This window comes from Pelodiscus sinensis, chromosome 28 (assembly GCF_052426305.1).
Source record: "Pelodiscus sinensis isolate ZL-2025 chromosome 28, ASM5242630v1, whole genome shotgun sequence".
In the NCBI taxonomy this organism is placed as follows: Eukaryota; Metazoa; Chordata; order Testudines; family Trionychidae; genus Pelodiscus; species Pelodiscus sinensis.
In genome coordinates, this window is record NC_143079.1 from 18,118,647 (window position 1) to 18,134,908 (window position 16,262).

At 52.9% G+C, this 16,262-nt stretch overlaps 1 non-coding gene across 1 annotated transcript; it reads right to left on the reverse strand.

The window, feature by feature from the left end:
• Positions 1–9,072: 9,072 nt before the first annotated feature.
• TRNAT-UGU (transfer RNA threonine (anticodon UGU)) lies at positions 9,073–9,146 on the reverse strand. The gene has a single exon. It is a non-coding gene; the product is annotated as a tRNA-Thr (tRNA).
• Positions 9,147–16,262: the final 7,116 nt, after the last annotated feature.

The following is a 16,262-nucleotide window of genomic DNA, read 5'->3' on the forward strand; positions in this document are numbered from 1 at the left end:
TAATCCAGAGTTGATTGTGTCAAACTTGAAGATGAAGTGTAGCTCAGCAGTTTCTCTTTGAAGTCTGGTCCTGAAGTTTTTTTGCTGCAGGGACATTATGGGCTCTGGAACAAGGTAGGTGAGGTAGTAGAGCTTTTCATGGGCAGGGGAATTAGCTGAAGTGGTAGAGCGCTTGCTTAGCATGCGAGAGGCAGTGGGATCAATGCCCACGTTCTCCAACTGTAGCTTTGTTCTCATCTCTTATTTTCACTGTCAGGGGCTCAGTGGCCCCCTTCCTCTTCCTACCTGCTCTCCCAAAAGAGGCAGACCTGGCTCCCCTTTCTCTTCTCCCAGCAATTACCATGCTGCAAAGCAGAGAGTGGTGATACCTGGCTCTGTGGTGCAATGAAAAGCATGTTGGACTTGTAAGCTGCAGTGATTCAGATGAGCCCAGCTAACCATTCAAAGGTTGAGGGTTCAAGTCCCATGAGTGTCACTTTAGCTGCTTTCTCATTTCCAGGGCGCAGCTTTTACAGACCAGAGAATCCTTAGGGTGAAACCGGGGAAGGTTTGAGTCCAGACAGTTCCCAGCAGACCCCAGTGAGGGTGGAGGAAAGGGCTGGTTTTTGGGGTTGGGTTTGGAGGTTGTTCTGAAAGGCTGCAGGTGCCGTTAGATCATTTTGTCCCTCCCTGTCTCCTACTAGTGCTGAGCAACACTCAGGCTATGTCTACACTGCACTGCTCTTCTGCAAAAAGCTACGCAAATTTCAAAACTTTCTAGCACCCTGCTCTGCACCTTGTGAACACTCCACCTCTTGTTCTCATGGAAGCGACTTACCCGAGCTGCCAGCTCCTCATTTCCTCACCAGCCCCTTGAGATTTGTAGCTCAAAGCTGGAGCTGCTGTGGAAGGAGGTGAAGCTACAGAAGCTGACCGGGGACAATCAGCAGGCGGAGGGTTATTTTTTCTCCTCCCTGGCTGATGTGGCTAGAACGGAGGAGAAGAAAATCCTCTTCCCTTCTCCTCAGAAGATGGAAATTGCAGTTGGTTCTCTCTCTGGTTCTACTAAAGCTGGACCCCAGGACTAGACTTTTTCGTTCTAAAACCCTGATGAAAGCTGAAGGTGAATTGTTTGCAAACTGAGAATGTGAGTTAAAGAAGGGCTTCACCCAGCAAGGGGCTTGAACCCTTCCCACAGACACAGCAGGCCAGGGGGTTGTGCATCTGCAATGGCCCCTTCCTACTTGGCTTCCCACAAAGCTGGGGTGAAAAATTGCTAGACCCCAGCCCTCCCGGGCTAAGCCATGGCAGAGGTAGCTGAATTCACTCCCATCTTCTCCTGCCTGCGCCCTGGTGCTGAGGAGCCGGCCCCTTTCCTGTTGCCCCAACTCTTATTCCCACAACGCACTTTGTGCAGGGGCCGTTGGTCTTTGTGCCAAGGTGCATTGCTGGGAGCCAGGACTCAGGACCCTTCCCCCAATCTGACCCGCTCACACTGTCTGGCTGCCTCCAGCACAGGCTGAGCTCAGGGGCCAGGTGGGTGAGCTGCCCTGCAGCTGTGATGGCATCAGGCCCTTCCCGCCTGCCTGCTCAGTCTGGAGACGGAGCTCCAGTGGCCTCAGACACCCAGCAAGAGGAACAAAACTCTCTTTGTTGAACCTCAGTGCATGGAAGCTGAAGCACCAGGACCTTGTAACAACCAGCTGAGCCCCAGCAGGTCCCACTGAGATTTGAACTCAGCTTGCAGGATTCAGAGTGCTGAGTGCTGCCCCTTACACCATAGGACCTGTGGTGTGAAAGTGCAGTGGGCACCTCTGACTCTCAGCTCTCAGGCTGGCCTCTGCTCTCCTGGCTCCCGCCAGCTGCTTCATCTCCCAGGACTCTCTGTCCTGCCCCAGCTCTGCTGCTTTCAGGGCAAATCCCTTATTAGGACCAGTCACACTCTGGGGTCAGTGAGGGCCCCTCCCACCTGAGCTGTGAGTCACACAAAAGCCTCGTTTCCTGCTCCGTTCCCAACACTGGATGCAAACACATGGTTGCTCTGGGGGTGTAACAAGTGCCCCCTTAGAAAGCTCATCAATCGAAATGAAACTTTTACATCTCCAGCTGTGTCACACTTTGGATTTCTATTGAACAGGGATTCTTCAAATGACCACAAACCCCTCACGTGCTCTAGTGCCAACGCACATAAACCAGACAAACCCGCCCCTCAGCTGGAACCATTTCAAACTGGCTCTGTGTGTGTGTCTGGTTTCTGTTTCCATCCATTCAACAAGGGTGTGATCTGATCTGGATGCCCATTGGCTCGTCCTTACTCTCCTTTGGCCGTGTCCTGCAGAAGAACAAGGACCTGGGGATGAATAGCCACAATCCATCTTACAGCGTTTGATTTAGCAAGTCCAAGTAAGACTCACTAAATCAAACCCAGAGGCCACCCCCACCAGCTTCCAGCACTTCTGCTCTTTGCCCCCTTCGGCTTCCTGCTGTGGGGACATGGCCAACTCCAGCTATGTAGGGAGGGATGGCAGGGAGAGCAGACACATTGGCCAGGCACCACTGGGGGCTGCCTCCCTCACCTCCCCCACACCCAGCAGCTGCTTGGCCAGCTTAGTCATGGGGCTGTTCTCTGGGACTTCTCTCCGAGCTCCTCCACCTGTTGCCATTGCCCATCCCAAGGGAGGGGGGACGAGAGTCACTCTCCACGGTTGCAGGAGCTGCAGAGGTTGCACTTGCAGGGTCTCTGGGCACTGACACCCCCAGGGAATCACAAGGGCACTTGGCGCTGGCTCGCCTGTCCCAGCAATTGGAATCAGAGCCCTGCCTTGCCAGTGCCAGGCACAGCAGCCTCTGCACCTGCTCCAGGCTTGTGGTTTCCTTCTTTCCAATGTTCCTCCCCAATCAGCCTTTTCCTGAACCAGCAGTTCCATGGGTGGCCAGGGGAGGCCTCTTCTGTGTCCCAGAAGGAAATAGAAAAATGTGATCAAAATCTACAAGATGGTACCAGTGGGAGTTGAACCCAAGATTTCTTACTTGCAGCACAGGTGTTGTAGCCAGCTAAGCCAGGAGGACCTAGGGAAATGTGAGCTGCCACCGCACATGAAGCCCTCACAACTGCCGGAGCCACTCCCTGTGCTCAGCATCCAGCTGCTAACATGTGCAGGCTAGGATACTGTGTGCAGGCAGCCTGCACGTGCAGGATATGATGTAGTGCGCTGTGAGTGGAATGGCGTGGCCCCATTCCCTCCTCCCTTCCCGCACTGATCCAGTAGTTGAAAGGGGCTGTGGCTGCTGCTGACTGGGTAGGAGCTGGGAGGCAAGGTGCCGGCTGCCTCTTTGCCCTGGGTCTCAGTGCGCCATGTCAACCACCAGCCACCTTGACCAAACCTCAGACCAGCTGGACTAACCAGCCCACATCACAGCGAGTCGCTAGTGGACCTATCAGAGAAGAGCCATTGGCAGCTGCAGAGATGTTGCTGCAACTGTCTGAGGCGCCTTTCTTGAAAGGGCCACTTGTGACCCACATTTCCATAGGGCTGGCTAGCTCTGTTGGTTAGATCGTGGTGCTAATAACTCCAAAATTGTGGATTCAAGCCCCATGTTGGCCACAGGGGTGCTTGGTTTGGTAACTTCTTTCCCTTATGTCACACAGTCAGCTGTCCCTGTGGAGAAGGGTTGTTTGATTTATTGACTTGCTCTGATTCTTCCTCTTGCTATGGACAGGGAAGCAGAAACAGGGGAAAGGCTGAGAGCTTTGCAGGACTCAGGCCACAGAGCTGAGCTTATGCTCACAACTATTCTGGAGGCCACTGCAGGCCACCACCACTTGGGGGATGTTGGACTTGCCAAGGTCCAGCCAGAGGAGGGGCTGGGGTGCCAGAGGCAGGGTCTGGCTGGGAGACTCACCTGGCTGAGCCCTGGCCAACAGCCCAGCACATTTCCCAGGCAGCTCCTTCCCTGCACAGCCTGCAGATGTCAGGTGCCTGGGGGAATAAGAGCCTGAGTGGAGGGGGGGGGGGGGGAGGCTTCATGCAGGCAGCTCCCATTGGCATTGGAAACAAGCCAGAAAAGCATGACAAAAATGATGAAAGTTTGAATCAGCTGACATATAAAGAGAGATTGGGACTTTTCACCTTAGAAAAGTGGAGACAAGGGGAGATAAGATAGAGGTCTATACATCATGGCTGTTGCTGAGACTGTAAATAAGGAAAGGGATTGTTCTTGTTCCCATAATAGAAGAACTAAGGGTGCGCCATGATATTAGCAGGTTGAAAACAAACAAAAGGAAGAATTTCTTCACACAAGCGCAGTCAACCTGTGGAACTCCTTGCTAGAGGATGTTGTGATGACCAGGACTATAAGGGCATGTCTATACTTGGAAACTATTTTGAAATTGCTTAAATTGACTTAATAACTTCCAGTCTAAGAAAATAGAAACAGCATGGCCTCAGTATGGGGAAGCCTCACAATTAGTCCGAGGCAGGCTCTGTTAATGTTCCTTCCTGGGGGCATGGAATTAAAAACAGAGAAGCAAGGCTGGGAGCAGCTGAAGCCAAGAGCCCTGTTGTACTGTGGCAACAATCTCTGAGGTGGCATGAAATCCCCTCTCCAGGTTCTAACCCTGAAATACCATCAGCTTTATGACGTCATTCCTGGCCTCTTGGTTCAGCCTTTGAACTCTGACTGCAGATGTTTGCTTACCAGAGATGGAGAGATGCCAAAAGAGACTAAGCCATATTGGCAAAGGCTTCTGCCAAAGCCCAGGATTGAACCAGGGACCTTCAGATCTTCAGTCCAATGGTCTCCCAACTGAGCTACTTCAGTAATTGCTGTAAGCATTCTGATGCTGTCTCTTCTCTCAGGCATGTTTTTCTCCACAGCAGTATACAAGAGCGATGCTGCTGCCAGTGGCTCTGCAAGGCAAGATGAGCTTTGCCTGCCCCCCTCAGACTGACTTGCACTTGGCCCCACTCCTACCTCTCTTCCCGGGGTGTTCCAGTGGCTGAAAGGGACTGTAGCTGCCTATGGGGGGGGGGGGGGAGAAGATGGGCAGGGGGCTGTGTTCCCTGTGAGATTTTCCATCCATGGGTGGAGTGAGTTTCATAATGTGCACCACTAGTGAGGTCGTTTGCGCTTGTGCGGATGTGTGCTACTGTGGTACCCCCCAGTTACTCACAAACAGCTCAGCTAAATATAGTTTCATAATTTTATAGAAGAAAAAATACTGAACAAAGGGATAATTAACAAGGTACATGACTTCATGTATTTAGTATGAAATCAACTACAAAGAACATTAACACTGCAACACATTCCGTAGCCATTCGGTATCTTACACGGATCTGTTCCTTTGAGGCATAAAACAAAATTGTCCATTTTCTTGATTTAGCAAACAAGCTATGATGATTCATATCGCTACATGAAATGAAATAGTTGTTACACTTTATGATGGAACTGAAATATTCTGTTATTTAATGGGCTCAGTTTGGAGTGCTGTTTGTGTACGTCTACATTTGCTTCCTACTTCGGACTAGGGATGCAAATGTAGGCGACTGAAATTGCTAATGAGGCAGGGATTTTAATGTCCCATGCTTCATTAGCAAGATCTCGCCTGGCGCACTAGATCGAATCACACCTGATTCGAACCATGAAGTGCGCACCGGGAAGCGGTAGTTCGAACCAAAGCCCTTGGTTCAAACTAACGTTACGCCTAATTTTTGTATAAAAGGTGTTGTCCTGGACCATAAACCGAGTAGCCCTGTCCGGGGAGGGCACCATGGCTCAGCTGGCTAAAGCACCTGCTTTGTGAACAGGAGATCCTGGGGGCAACTCGCAGTGGTCCCTTGTTGTAACCTTTGCTCACATTTTCCTAGGTCCATCTGGGACAAAGAAGAGGCCTCCCCTGGCCATCCATGGAGCTGCTGGTTCAGGAAAAAGCTGATTGGGGAGGAGTCAACCGCAAGCCTGGAGTGGCAGCAGAGGCCACTGTGACTGGCAAGGCTGTGGGAGAGTTTGAACTCCCTGGATTTCCTACTGGAGCTCTGCTTAAAGCTGCAGGATCTGACTCCAGAGGCTGCTCTTAAATGCAACAGAGTTTGAGCTGCTTGCAGCTCTGCCTTTGGGAGAGGGAGTTTGTACTAGAAAGAGGCAGGCTGGGTGACTAAGAATAAGAGGCTGGGCATTCCCATCATTGAAGGGTTGTTAGATCATTGTGAGAACGTTGCCCGGTACGCCACTTAAAAGATGGGGTGGCAGGGAAGAGTAGGAATGAGACTGGCAGGGGGCTGAAGCAGCAGGGTGGTGTGACCAGGCCAGCTGTGCCGGGGGCAGGAATGTCTCCGCCTGGTTCTCACAACTATTCTGGAGGACACTTGGGGGACGTTCGACTCGCCAAGGTCTAGCCAAGGAAGCAGACAGCAGAACCGCCCTTTGAGGGGCCCGAAGGCATCTCCACACCAATGCGGGCCCAGCTGAGCCTGCCTGGGAAATGTTCCTGGCTATAGGGCTGCCCTGTGTAGGGCTTCATCAGCCCAGGTAGCAAAGGGAGGCGCACCACCCACGATGCTCAGGGGCAGGGCCACGTGTCTGGCCCTGAGAATTAGTGTAGCTGAGCATACACATCAGTTACTTATCTCCCTTGTGGTCTAGTGGCTGTGATTCAGCACTTCCAGTGCTCTGGCCTGGGTTCAATTGTGAGTGAGAAAAACCAACCTCATCTGTATTAATGAAATCTGCCAAGTCTTTGCCCTTTTCCATCACAGGGAGGGCCAGTGGGTTGAGGGAAGGGAGGGGCTGGGGTGCCAGAGGCAGGCTCTGACTGGCAGACACTGCCAAGCACATTTCTCAGGCAGCCCCTTCCCTGCGCAGGGGGTACAGGTCACAGGCCTGGGTGAATAAGAGCTTGTGGGGACTGGCCAGGGCTTCAAGCAGGCAGCTCCCATTGGCCACAAACAAGCCTGGAGCAGGGACCAGGCATGAAGCCTTTTCCTCTACAGCTGAGAGACACAAAGGGCCCAGCAGCCCCTTCTCTCAGCTGTGCGTGGGGGCAGGGCGAGCAGGGGATCTGCCTGAGGCTTCTTGCTACCATGTTGGGTGGCTTCATGGGCTGGATCCAGCCCCCTGGCCTGTATTGCCCAGGCCTGGCTTAGGGGGAACCTTGGCTCTGGCTGTGGGGGAGGGGCGCTGTGGAAAGGCCAGTCTGGCCTTCCTGGGCAGGGCATGACGACGTCCACTGTGTGCAGCCCGGCTGCCAAACATCCCAGACAGAGAATTCCAGGCCAGAGAGGTTTATGTCCAACATCCAAAGTAGCTCAGTGGGGAGAGCGTTAGACTGAAGATCTAAAGGTCCCTGGTTCCATGGCAGGTGACAGCATGTGGCAGGACCCTCCCTGGTGTTACTCCTGTGTTTGACCCTTTTTGGCCACAGCTTGGCATTGACAAATCAAGATCATCTCATTAGCCCCGCCCCCGACTTCTTCCTGTGAGTCGCTGCCTCCTTGACCACTGCCCACCCAGTGCTGGCCCTAGATATGGAACAGGGCTGTGGGCTGATGGGGATGTGTTTGGATAATCTCATGTGACCTTACCTGGGGCCAGCCAGCTAAGCAGGAGGGACAGGGCAACGTTTCTCCTTCCTCTGCCGGAGAGGGAGCCAGCTCATTCCCATGAGCCCACATACAGATGGGGCAGGGTCTGGAGAGGTGACGCAGCTGAATGGAAAAAGCAAGGAGAGAAGAGTTTCAGCTACCAGCTGAGAACCTCAAGCACAGAGCTGTGTGATGGTCCCATAGTGTAAGGGGAAGGGGTCAGGAGTTTGAATCTTACAAGCTGAGTTCAAATGTTGGTTTGTCCCTGCTGGGGACTTGTTGGTTTGTGTAAATCCTTGAGAATTGATCTTCTTACCCCTCTGACTCAATTCTACTTTGTGCTTCTTCACTGTCTCAATGTAAGGACTTCGGAGAAAACTCTTAAACGTCTGCTCCAGTGGTGCAATGGGTCAGTGCGCAGTATTTATGAAGCAGTGTGTATAGGAAACATGCTGAGGTTGTGAATTCAAACCACTGGAGCAGTGGTTTTCAGTCCCTACTGGGCTGCCCCTTTCCAGTGGTCACTGTAGGAGCTGGAATTCCAGCTCAGAGGAGGCTGTTAGTAAAAATTCCCCCTTCACATATTATGGTCTTGTCAGACTGAATGGTGGGTGGCCAGGGAAGGTCCTTCTTGCTTCCAGGGTCTTGTTGCCGGTCTTCTCCCAGCACCTCTTACCCATCAGCAGCTGCTGTCCCTTTCAGCCATTCGGTCAGCTCAGGGAGGGAGGCAGGAAATGGGGCAAAGTAGCCAGACAAGCTGAGGGAGGCGGGGAAATTCTGATCTTTGCATCTCCCCTATGTGAGGGTTTGTCTGCACGTCATTCCTCTTTCCAGAGAGCAATGCAAATTCAGCCGAGTGACATTGCAAATGAAGTGGAGATTTGCATAATCATGTCTGGCTGCTATTTCGAAATATGTTATTTTGAACTAACAGGCACTGTCTAGACACAGTTCTTCGAAAAGAAAACCCTTCTTTCAAAATCCCCCTTACTCCTTATGAAATGAGGTTTAAGGGTTAGTCCTGATGAAGGGTGATAGAGATGTAGCCGTGTTAGTCTGGGGTAGCTGAAGCAAAATGCAGGACAATGTAGCACTTTAAAGACTAACAAGATGGTTTTTCTCCCGCAATAAGCGAATCTCAACAGCGTTTTGTATTTCAAAATAAAGTATTTTCAAATAGCACCAGTCTGTGAATATGCAAATGAAGTGCAGGATATTTAAATCCCAGCTTCATTTCCAATGTTGAGTGTCTACATTTGCATCCCTTGCAGAGTCTCTGGGACCTAACACTCCCAGGGAATCACAAGGGCATGTGCTGCTGGCTCTCCTGTCCCAGCAATTGGAGTCAGAGCCCTGCCTTGCCAGTGCCAATAGCCTCTGCACCTGCTCCAGGCTTGTGATTTCTTTCTTCCCAACACTCCTCCCCAATCAGCCTTTTCCTGAACCAGCAGTTCCATAGGTGGCCTCTTCTGTGTCCCAGAAGCACACAGGAAAACATGCAAAGGCTACAACAAGGTACCACTAGGATTTGAACCCATGATCTCCTGCTTACAAGGCAGGCACTTTAGCCAGCTAAGCCATGGCACCCTGTTTGGCTACAAACCCACTATAAAGCTTTTCCAGGGTAGCTTTTGTATCTGTGAAAAACTCTGCTGTGTTTATGGAATGGGTCGACTCTTTTAGATCATTTCCAAAAATGTGGGCGTGTTCTTTTGGAAGGCCTGTATTCCTCATTGTATTAGGAATAAGGCTCTTCCCAAAGAGAAGGTTTTCCCCACATTTGCGCCCATGTAGATGGGCCAAATGTCAGAAAAGCCTCTTCTGAAAAAAGAAAAGTGTCTTAAAACTGTTCGAATTTCTGGTCCCAGACAACATCTTTGAATTCCAAGGTGCAGCCATTCCCCATTTCCCTCCAATGTTGGAGGGGTCTCAAGGCCTGTGCAGCAAAGAAATGTGATTGACAGCTCATACCCACAAACTTTTTGTCAATTGCAGAGCAACCTAAGGATTACTTGCCAAGCAAGCACTACAGGCCAAGGTCAGGCTGGAACCAGGGGAATCAGGAGGCAGGAAGAGCCCCAGTCTACACAGCTCCTCTGCGCAAAAGTCTCTTGTTCAAAAACGGACCCCAATTAATTATGCAAGGAAAATCCCTGGGCTGCAATGCTTAGTTACACACAATAAGAATAATCCACCAGCTCAGCTGTGATTTCTAAACCGCCAAACAAGGAAAATAATAAATTCTGATGGACTAGGTAGTCCCCATGGGCTTTGCCTGCATCATGCTCAGGGCCTGGGGATTTTCTGTCTGTTTGCCAGACGAAAAAACTAGCCCTCCCCTCCCCCCACTGCTCTGGAGTCTCTGCCTCTCATGGGCCTTCTCATCCTCAGGCTCCGCTTTGTCTCCAGACAGACCCTGCTCTGCCATAGCCACCTCCCTCTGTCACTTCTAGAGCAAAATGCATCCCTTCATTCTGACTTTGTACACCTGGGCTTTTAATACTCACACCTGCACCTAACACCAGCATTTTCTAGTGAGGGGTCTAATAACAGTTTCTCTAGAGCCGTGGTCACCAACAGGTCGATCGCGAGCTGCTGGTCTGCCGGCCGGGTGTACTGCGGGAGGGAGCATCGGCTCCCTGCACCTCACAGGAGGGGTGAGTCAGACCCGTGGGAGGCATGCAGGGGGTTTCCCGGCGTGGGGGGAGGTCAGCTCCCTAGGCAGGCGCGCGCACACGGGCCTTCCCTGCACGGAGTGGGGGGCCGGCCCCGGGGCAGGCATGCACGGGTTTCCCTGGGGGGGGGAGAATCTTGGGAGGAGGGAGATGCAGGGGACTCTCTGCCTCCACTGGCACCCCACTCCCCAGCCCCCACTCCCCAGACACAGAACGCTGTCCCCACTCCCCTGTCTCCAGCTACAGAACGCTGTCCCCACTCCCGTCCCCACTCTCCTGTCCTCAACTACAGAATGCTGTCCCCACTCCCCTGGCCCCAGCCCCAGAACTCGGTCCCCATTCCTGTCCCCAGTCCCCGAACTGTCCCCACTCTCCTGTCCCCAGCTACAGAACTCTGTCCCTATTCCCGTCCCCACGCCCCTGGCCCCAGTCCCAGAACTCGGTCCCCACTCCCCGAACTGTCCCCACTCTCCTGTCCCCAGCTACAGAACTCTATCCCCATTCCTGTCCCCACTCCCCGAACTCTGTCCCCACTGGCACCCTGTCCCCAGCTGCAGAAACCTGTCCTCTGCCCTCCCAGCACCCTGTTCCCTCTCCCCTGCCCCCAGCGGCAGAACTCTGTCCCCACAAAATGTATAATTATAAAAGCTTCATTTTAGATTTAAATAGCATGAATAAAAAACAGACCATTTATTTCATAGCTATAAACACCTGATTTTAATTGTATGTATCGCATAATTTAAAAATAAACTGTTTATCAGAGTGTGTAAGTAAGGGCTGGGGATAGCAAGTGATGGACAGGAGGAGAATAGAGAGGGCGGGGCTTCAAGGAAGGGGCGGGGCGGTAGATCTTCGCCTGTTCTGAGATTTAAAAAGTGATCTTGAGTGTAAAAGGGTGGGAGACCACTGTCGTAGAGAGAAAGACAGCCACAGTGGATAAACCTTACCAACTGACTCAGAGGGCAGAAGAAAGTAAGTTCATCACCAGTGAGAGGAAACTGTTGCCCCAGATGGGAATTAAACCCATAACCCCTAGCTGAAGAAATCAGTGCCTTGTCCATCGGGGTACAGGAGAACACGGAAAAGAGCCCCAGAGACATAAATTCACCCTTCTAAATGTCCCTTCTTCAACTTTTAGCAACTGATTAAGTTGGTTTGAAGAAGCCAGATACACAGGAAGGGCTGATCACACCCCTCTGAAAATCAGCTTTCCATGGGTATCTGTAGCTGGCTCCGAGTCATGGGCCTTGACATCTCGTCTCCCTCCCGAAACCAGGGAAGTGTCTCCCACCGCTGCAGCCTCCTGAGGCTCTATGGCCCTGTCTGTACAGCAGGGACAGCAACACTCACAGCCCCACAGGAGGGCCCCTGGCCTAGCAATGTGGCCCCCTGAGCAGCCTCTGATGTTCCCTGCGTGAGCCCCAGAACCAGCCCTGAGTGACGGGGGCAGAGGGGGAGCAGCTCACACATGCCAAGGGGCTGGCCAGGGGCAGGACATGAGCCTGCAAGGCAGCAGTGACATCACAAGGGCCTTGTGCAGCACCTCAGCTCATTGGTTGGGAGGCAGTGACCTCACAGAGGGACCATGGCAACAGCCAGGTGGGACAGGCTGCAGGGCTGGGGCATCTCAGAGACCCCCATGGCCTGGCTGCCTGGAATCTCCTTTGGGAGGTTTCCCCTTGAGGGCAGAAGGGATTGAGGGTCCCAGCTGGGAGTGTCTCTGTGGAGATTTCCCCTTTCCCCAGGCTGCAGTGGGAGGGGCTGGGGCAGGCAGGGGTACAGGAGGGGCTGGCACTGAACTGAAGAGAGATCTGGGAGAAGCAAGAGGAAGGGCTGCAAACACCAGATAAGGATAGGATTCAAACCCATGCATGTAGAGCACAATGGATTAGCAGTCCATCGCCTTAACCACTCGGCCACCTCATCTGAACTGTTGCCAATTACCCAAAGCCAGCACTGCCAGGAACCTTTGTGCCACTCGCAGCCTGGCCAGGGACACCCAGGGCTGGAAGGTTTTGGCTTTTCACAATGTTCCCTGGGCTGTTGTACAAAGCTCAGTGCTCGTAACAAACCCAAACACCCCCTGGCTAAATCTACCCTGCATACTTCTTACACAAGAACTGTTTTGTGAAAGTTCTTGCACAAAATGTCTTGTGCAAGAGCACGTCCACACTGCCATGTGCTTTTGCGCAAGAATGTCCGTGGCAGTGTTCACGCTCTCTTGTGCAAGAAATCTCTGCTGGCCATTTTAGCCATAGGGGTTTCTTGCACAAAAAAACCCTGTTGCCCATTCATACTACCTTCTTGTGCAAGAGCTCTTGCACAAGAGGGTTTATTCCTCATGGGGAGAGGAATAACTCTTGCCCAAGATGCCCTCTTGAGCTGTAAATTTAGTTGCTCAAGAACGCGCGTGCAGTGTAGATGCTTCTCAAGTTTTTCCGCAAGAACGGCCATTCTTGAGCAAGAAGCCTGCAGAGTAGATGTAGCCCCTGGGTGCCCAGAGATGGGCTGTCTAGTCAAAGTCTGGCTCGGCGCGGACTCGGCAATGGGAAGATGTCCACGGAGCAGGCAGATGGCAGCGGCACACGGCTCTGGTGGGCCCAGCATCCAGAGGAGCGTTTCCGATATGAGTGTTTACTGACAGTGTCCGTCTCTGGTCTGATTTCACAGTGTGGTGAGACACTGGCACCCACAGCAGCATGGATGGGGCGGCTGGCGGGCGGCGGGTAGGAGCAGTGGCAAGGGCAGTGGGTGAGCCTCATTTGTATAATAATGAGCCACCATTGTTGTGGAAGAGGCTCTTGCGCCAGATGGTGCAGGGGACAATCAGCAGGCGGAGGGTTATTTTTTCTCCTCCCTGGGCTGATGTGGCTAGAACTGAGGAGAAGAAAATCCTCTTCCCTTCTCCTCAGAAGATGGAAATTGCAGTTGGTTCTTTCTTTGGTTCTACTAAAGCTGGACCCCAGGACTAGACTTTTTCTTTCTAAAACCCTGGTGAAAACTGAGAGCCAATTGCTCACAGGCTGAGAATGTGGGTTAAAGAAGGGCACCGCCCAGCATGGGGCTTGAACCCATGACCCTAAGATCAAGAGTTTCACACTCTACCAACTGAGCTAGCCTGGGTGCATTCAAAAAGATTCCTAATATCCCATCTCAGGGTAACAGGAGCCAAGTGTTCTCCACTGCCTGACTCAAGGCTCTTTCTTGCCCCAATGTGGTGTTCTGGTCTGCGGAGAGGTTTGAACTCGAACCCCACTCCCGACACACCCACTTCTTTCCCCACAAGGAAGGGACCCATTTCCATCTCTCCAGGGGCAGGAGAAGGGCTCTGGCCCGTTTTCTGCAAAATGCTCAGCCTGTTTCATTTTCTGCAGGAACGAGTGGGATCCATGCGCCCTGTTCCCCAGTGAGAGGTATGTGTCCTCTTCCCCCTTTCCACAGACACAGCAGGCCAGGGGGCTATGAGCCTCCAGAGGCCCCTTCCTACTTGGCCTCCCACAAAGCTGGGGCGAAAAGCTGCTAGACCCCAGAGGTAGCAGGATTCACTCCCATCTTCTCCTGCCCGTGCCCTGGTACTGAGGGGCCAGCCCCTTTCCTGCTGCCCCAACTCTTATTCCCACAATGCACCTTGTGCAGGGGCCCTTGGTCTTTCTGCCAAGGTGCGTGGCTGGGAGCCAGGACTCAGGACACTTCCCCCAATCCTCCCTCTGACCTGCTCACACTGTCTGGCTGCCTCCAGCACAGGCTGAACAGGTGACCTGACCAACAGCTGGGAGAGCATCAGGCACCTGACAGCAGCTCTCATCAGTCTCTCATCAGTCTGGGGACCAAGCTCCATTGGGACTTAAACCCATAACCCCTAGCTGAAGAAATCAGTGCCTTGTCCATCGGGGTACAGGAGAACACGGAAAAGAGTCCCAGAGACATAAATTCACCCTTCTAAATGTCCCTTCTTCAACTTTTAGCAACTGATTAAGTTGGTTTGAAGAAGCCAGATACACAGGAAGGGCTGATCACACCCCTCTGAAAATCAGCTTTCCATGGGTATCAGCAGCTGGCTCCGAGTCATGGGCCTTGACGTCTCGTCTCCCTCCCGAAACCAGGGACGCGTCTCCCACCACTGCAGCCTCCTGAGGCTCTATGACCCTGTCTGTACAGCAGGGACAGCAACACTCACAGGGACATTTAGAAGGTGAATTTCTTGCACTGTGCTCTCTGTGTGCCCTAGTGGCCTAATGGACAAGGCCCTGATCTTCTAAGCCAGGGATTGTGGGTTCAAGTCCCACCTGAAATGACAGATTCCTCTCACTGACAAGGAGTTTATGTTCCTCTGCTCTCTGAAAAGATGCTCTGCTAGGCTGTCTTCCTCCCAGCAGAAGCTGTTCAGACCCCTCACTAGCAAATGCTGGTGTTAGGTGCAGGTCTGAGTGCTAAAAGCCCAGGTGTACAAAGTCAGAATAAAGGGATGCATCTTGCTCCAGAAGTGACAGCCAGAGGGAGGTAGCAGTAGAAGAGCAGGGTCTGTCTGGAGACAAAGCAGAACCTGAGGATGAGAAGGCTGGTGAGAAACTCCAGAGCAGTGGGAGGTTAGTTATTTGGTCTGGCAAAGTGACAGAAAATCCCCAGGCCCTGAGCATGGTGTAGGTGAGGCCCATGGGGCAGTTTGGCTGGAGGGGTTTGGGGGGTGGAGAAGCTGTGAAGCTCTGTGAGTGGATAAGGTCCCTGGCTGAGCTGTGCCACCTGCTGTGTGTGTGACTCAAACTGTCCCACATCCCCTTTTGTGTTTCCTCAGGCGCGTTCATCCAGCAAAGACCCACCAGGGATCTTGTATCTTCCTTTGTACCGCTCAGCCTCAGCCGCAGACACTGCCAGGGCTGGAAGGAAATTGCTGCACTTTGGGAGTCAAAGGTGTTGTCTGGGACCATAGAGTAGAGCAATTACACCTATCAGGCCAAGGAGGACCTGCCTTGTAAACAGACAAACCTGGGTTCAACTCCCAGTGGTGCCTTGTTGTAGCCTTTGCTCACATTTTCCTATGTGTTTCTGGGACACAGGAGAGGCCTCCTCTGGCCACCCATGGAACTGCTGGTTCAGGAAAAGGCTGATTGAGGAGGAGTGTTGGGAAGAAGGAAACCACAAGTGAGAAGCACCTGATGCCCACAGACCCTCACTCTCCATGGCTGCAGGAGCTGCAGAGGTTGCACCCTCAGGCTCTCTGAGCACGGACACCCCCAGGGAATCACAAGGGCACTTGGCGCTGGCTCTCCTGTCCCAGCAATTGCAGTCAGAGCCCTGCCTTGCCAGTGCCAGTCATGGCAGCCTCTGCACCCGCTCCAGGCTTGTGGTTTCCTTCTTCCCAACACTCCTCCCCAATCAGCCTTTTCCTGAACCAGCAGTTCCATGGGTGGCCAGGGGAGGCCTCTTCTGTGTCCCAGAAGCTGCCAGGCTCTGACTCTTGCCCGCTTGGTGCCCCCGTCTAAATTCTCTTTTAAATTGGTCTTTATGGTCCTGCTCAGGGCGTTTTTCTCCTCAGCAGCACACAAGAGAGAAGCTGTTGCCAGTGGCCCTGCAAGGCAAGATGAGCTTTGCCTGCCCCCCTCAGCCTGACTCCCTACTTGGCCCCATTCCTGCCTCCCTTCCTGGGCTGACCCAGTGGCCGAAAGGGGATGTGGCTGACAGGGAAGAAGCTGGGAGGCAAGGTGCTGGCAGCAAGAGATTCCGGCTGCCTCTTTGCCCTGGGTCTCAGTGCGCCATGCCGGCCGCCAGCCACCTTGACCAACCCTCAAACCAGCTGGACTAGCCAGCCCACATCACAGTGAGTCGCTAGTGGCCCTGTCAGAGAAGAGCCATTGGCAGCTGCAGAGACAGCCCTTCAGCTGCTTGATGCACCTTTCTGAAAGGGCCATTTGTGAGCCGTGCTCTGGTTGGCTTGCTAGCTCAGTTGGTTAGTGCAGGGAACTAATAATGCCAAGGTCATGGGTTCATGCCCTGTGGTAACTGTTCTACTGCTTCCTCCCCGCCCCCCCCC